The following is a 6,000-nucleotide window of genomic DNA, read 5'->3' as shown; positions in this document are numbered from 1 at the left end:
TATGCTAGCTAGTCCATGAATAAAATTGCATAAATCACAAAAACACATTCGGGAATAGCAAGAAAGTTTACCAAAAAAGTAGTGGGGAACTTTACTGTTTTTTTTATCATATATATTTCTGATAGTTTTCCCGACCTATTCACCTATTTTCAAACTTGAAAAGGGACCCCTTTCAGCGGCACGAGCCTGGAACATGTACACATGACAGTTGTAAGTAACAGCTATATAAATATACAAGAGAAGATATGGTATGATTGCGAATGAGACAAATGTCCACAAGAGACCAAAATTACACAGACATTAACAACTATATGTCACCGTACGGCCGTCAACAATGAGCAAAGCACATACCGCATAGTCAGCTATAAAATGCATTTCAAAGATACTATAATTAGAATAAAAGGTTAACGTACTTACAAAATATGTCATCTTAAAGAATGTGATTTCACAAATAAATTATTTTCAAATTCGCAGTCCAAGTCAACCTAAAATCGGTTACACACATTTTTAATGTTATAAATCCATTCCAACAATATTATTTTAAACACACACTAGCTTGCCTTTTCATTAATTTGAATAATACAAATTCAGCTAAATTTTGTTTATTCCTATCAACAGAGAAATCTCACACTCATCCCAGACGTTAATAATACTCATGCACTTCAATTTTGATAAACAATTTATTGATACGGACGAAAACGCTTTAACATACGGTTACATTAGGGTTAAAAAAATGTGAACTTGTTAATTGAATTCAAAGATAGATTAAACGGTAGCTTTAGGCAGCAACCATTTGATTTTCTGGGGGTGGAAAAGGGGGGGGGGGCTATGTTTTTTTTTTGGAAAAAAAAGTTTGTTTCGAGTTTTGGAAAAAAAAATAATTTGTTTTTGACCCTGAGAAAAATAATGTTTGTTTTACCCTCAGCTGACACTATATGTAATGCTAATATTGAAAGAAAAAAATTTGTCGCCAAAAAAATGTTTGGAAAAAAATCTATAGCCCCCCCCCCCCCCCCCCCAAGAAAATCAAATGGTTGCTGCCTTAATAGTGAAATGAACTATTTTTTTGAAGACTCGCCTAAATGTATGTTGCATAGATGTATTTGACCCCAACAGTTTTATTTAGTTCATGCTGTAAATTATATTTATAAAACCATTTATTTGTAAATACCGCATAAATCAGTCTGTTCACTGTTTGAATAAAGAAACTTGTCGATTTTATAATATTGAGAGATATCCGAGATTTTGTAATATGGTGTGATAAACAAGTAATTGAAGATGAATATCATTTTATTTTAGTATGTGAAAAGTATAATGAACTTCGAAAGAAATTTATCAAACCATATTGTTGGAGAAAACCGTCGAATCTTAAACTTTTTAGACGATCAATGCATTTGAAAGGGGGCATATATATACAGTTGGAACTCGCCCCTTTTTTATGCTCGGTTGGGACCCCCTTTTAAAGTGGTTGGGTTCTCACCAGTATCTGTTCATAATGTAAAGGAACTAACCAATTAAAGGGAAGTTTTTATTTCTGACTGAGAAGGTACGAAATTAAATTCATTCATTAATGCTAAAAATCCATTTGATCCTATTCTGCTGTACTGTTATAATGGTATACCTACTTATATGATTATTTGACTAATTGTTTAAATGTAAATATGTTTCACTGATGTAATTGAATATTTGTAATAATCATTTTCTGTAAGTTGTATTGCTTACGAATAAAAGATTATATTATTAATAAAATAAATATTATAACTTTCCTTTTTTGATTGGATGACCATGCAGTGGTGTTGCAACGCCAAGGAACTGGTAATAGAAAGCTATTTTGATTTGATACATATGACAATGAATCTTAACAAAAGGTTCTATAAATTCAATTGTGAAAAAAATCACAATACCGTGCATTAACTCAACAACCGTCCATCGACAAATATTACTCGATATTCATTGAAATGATAACAAGTAAACAGTTATTGTAAAAGCAGAGCAGTCTTAAATTCTAATAGTTTTGTCAAAAATGATTCAAAGTTTTACCGATGCAACGATATTTTATATATTTTGAGTTGAAATGGCCTAGCGGTAGTCTGATCACTTCGAATGCAACACGCTTAATCTTTGCTGGGCATTCGTAAAGTTTTTAAACTAAAATAAGATCTTTATTATTAGTTATCAAAACATATGTTATATGTAAGCTATCTATTATAAATCTACGAGGAGTTTCAAGAAAAATGGGGGGGGGGGGGCATTGAAGTCTAACTTTATATATAATAAATAAATAAATGCTGATTGTTGCCATGGTTAAACAAACAAAAAAGATTATATTTCACCATTATCACTATTGATATCAAATCTATGGACGATTCTCTTTCCATAAATATATACATGCATAACTCAAATAGTAAGCCTTATTTATTAGGAAGAAAGGGAAAGAGGGTGTTTAAAAATTATGAGTGTCAGTTTTTTTCCTATCTGTGAATTGACACCCCACCCTAGTGGTCGGGCTTCTGTTTCTTTGACATTTTCCTCATTTCCATGCATTCTCAATTTTATCAAGGATTTACTATACTCAAAGATTTTTTTAAGACATGTACAGTTACATATATGCTGTTTATGTCACTCCTTTGCGGAAGCAACGTAAAGAAAGAGGTGGTTAAGATCAGTTAACAGAGAAAATAATGTCAAAAACAGTGAACATTTAAGTACTAAGTAACAGATAACAGGAATCTCAATAACAACATTGCAAATTTCAACAAAACGAAGTTACAGACAGTAGGTCGAAAACAGTTAACAGTTTTTAAAATTTATCAGTCAAATAACAGTTTTAAACAAATTAAAACCTTGAAAAGGACAAAAACAGTTTAATATAAAAGGGTATCCCCCCTCCCCCCCCCCCCAACCTTAGATATTTGAACTTAATACTTTATTTTCTTTGAAAGGACGGTAAATAACTATTCTAAAATTAGCAAGTTGCCGTACAGCTGAAAACAAGTTGCCATACAGTAAATTTGTCAACACGAGCAAGTTGCCGTACCCTAGACTTTATTTTTTATGGTCTATATTCTTTAAAATACATCTTTTTGACAACAAATTTCAGTAAATATGATGCCACACTATAATAATCTAAAAACGTGTCTGGAAAAATAATGAAAAACAGTTCAGTATCTTGAGAATGGGGCGACAGAGGACGATCGACCTCGAAATTTTCCGGTACTAAGTGGCAAGTTTTGGAGTATTACACAAAATCTTGTATCAATTTTGTACTTATCGGCCTAATAATTTAAAGAATTATATATCAGAAAATCATTTCTTAAGCGGCACCCTCATCAAATGAGTGGAAATGCTTTAAATTGGATGAATTCCTAACTTGTTTAGTTTTTTTTCTATTTCTCTCCGCTTCGTTAGTACCCAATTTCCGGTGGCGATGATACACAGTGATAATGTAATACCGGCTTCACACATCAACGTATAGATCCGACGTACGTCGGCCGAGGTAAAAAAAATCATGCACGCTACCAAAACGCTAGTAATTTTGATGCATTCAACCTGTCAATCATATCTGTATCGTGTGCACAACGAGCTTAAAGCGTGTATTGGGTGTGCGTAAAGCGTACCTTAGCGTTTCTCCTGGTCTTCCTACATTCCCAACTGCAGGTCTGTCTATATGTGAATGTTTGTCAATAAGTCTGTCACATTCGCCCGTCTGTTTACATGTTTACCAGTCCGTCTATGTCCACTGGTTCGTCTACATGTTCACTAGCTTTGAAATAGCTTTCGGTAATTATAAAGAGATAGATTATTTAAATTCCAACGATCACAAATCTAATCTAAATCCGATTTCAATTATTTCGTAAAATACGTTTTTTGACAGACATTACCTTTATCTGATTATCATAATATTCCCAGTTTAAGGAAAAGAAAAGACATTTTTTCTATATATTTTTTTACAAAGTTGCTAATGGTTTAATTATGTCGTAATTGGCTAGGTCAGTGTCGGATTCCGGGCGACATAGCGTATACTTTCCTTTTAATTTTTAGCAGTATTAATATCGTAATTTTTGTATCCTTGCTATCCTTGCTAAATCTTTTACTGTATATCACAGCTAGCGAATAAGTCTAAATGTACGTACAGTTTATAGTAAGATCTCTTTTCCACACATGTACATTTCATTAGTATAGAAAGTTCGCTATAGTGTTCCATCATGGTCTTAGTGCAGTTTCGAGAGCTTATAGTGCACCGAGGCGGCCTAGGTTATTTTTAGACGCACCGTAAAGTCCCAGTCACACCATTGCAACAACGTCCTGTTTTGATAAATTTGTTAAAATGCTGGGACCATGATACTAATAGTATAATATTTCCCTTTAAATAGTAATTGTTATGAATGATAATATTTTATATGTATGCTGTCTTAGTTTTTAAATAGTTATTTGGTTAATATGGTGTCTCGTAAGTCATTTTTGGACAGGATATTTTTGTTTTATAGTGTCAGTGCTCACGATGTATATTCTGCACGAATAATTTTTATCGCTATCATTATAAAAAACTAGACTATGTGAACCCTAGTGTGAACCGTATGAGATCGCACACAAGACAGCTGATTGGATAAATGGGATGAATTGTTACGCCTACATAAAACTGATATCCAATCGAATGCCAGCAGACACCTGTCAGTAAAAACAAATTGTAAGCGTGGATGGTTAGAGATTTATTTGTGTATTCGATATTTGAAAAATAAGTTAGATAGTCACTATTCGTTTTCCCTTTTTTCAGCCGGATTTCAATAACTGTTTTTACACTTTCTTATGATTAACAGAAAGGTATTTAAATAGAAGCGCACCACATGTAACAGAGATTTACAAGCATTTAATATAGCGACTTGTGTTTTCCGGAACGTCCTATTTTCAATTATTCACAGACTTTTGCAATATTATTAAACCTTTATTTTTTACCTTCAAAAACTGCTCAAACTTGTATTCTCAGACTAGACAGCATGAAAGACATAAACACTTTTTTAAGTCAGTGTACACACGGTGTTTTCCAAACTTGGTAATTTCTTCGCCCAGGGATATGAATTTGACATTAAAAGTCCCTCAAAGCTTTACAATACCCGGTCGTGTCATTTCCGTATATTGTAGATGGAACGAGTGATATACATACACCAGACATACATGTTCCGTTACAGGTAAATTTTACCTTTTTGGAGGACTCCTAAGTGTGGATGCGTTGCATGTGTGCTAATCTAAAAAAAATCAAATCTTTTATTTTTCTAAACTGCGTTACATGCAAATGCGAAATAATTGGTGTTGTTTGTTCAGTCCAATTTATTTATAAATATTAATTTATTCTTTTGAATAAAAAAAACTACGCATGTAAACTTCAATGAATACAATAGTATTTAATACTAGTAGCCTAAATGTAAAACAATTGCAGCAAGATTTGAGGTTGAAGCGGCTCGATCAAAACGTGAATAGATGAGAAATTGTCATCATTCTTCTAATTAATTACAAAGTATTTTGTGAGAACAAATACTTATATTTTAGTGATGGTGATTCATTGTTGTTTGCCTCAGTCACCTCCAGTGGCAAATATTTCATTCGTGTTCATAACGAGAAGCACTTCAAATAGTCGTTCGACAATAAGATTAAAAGTAAACTTGAAATACAACTGAATAATGAGAGAAGATTTAATAAGGATAGAAATTTAGCCTTGCAACAGCTCGCTACAATGGGACCACTAACATCATTGAGGAAGAGTTTTCAATTTGCAGAGAGCGATGGTCCTCTCAATCTACTCTGATGTCGGCCATCTCTATTCATACGTGTAGATACCAACATCACATAACGGTATCTAATTTAGATAAGATCATGACTTTAAAATCGCATTAGTAACGGTGATAATTCTGTTAAACTGTATTGTTTATTATGCTCGAGTTTTTGGTATGACTATGCGACCTCTCTCCTGGTTGGTCTCGTGAGAATAAGTTCACCTCGACAGCG

Source organism: Mytilus edulis, chromosome 5, assembly GCF_963676685.1.
Source record: "Mytilus edulis chromosome 5, xbMytEdul2.2, whole genome shotgun sequence".
In the NCBI taxonomy this organism is placed as follows: Eukaryota; Metazoa; Mollusca; class Bivalvia; order Mytilida; family Mytilidae; genus Mytilus; species Mytilus edulis.
This window is presented reverse-complemented; position numbering follows the sequence as displayed.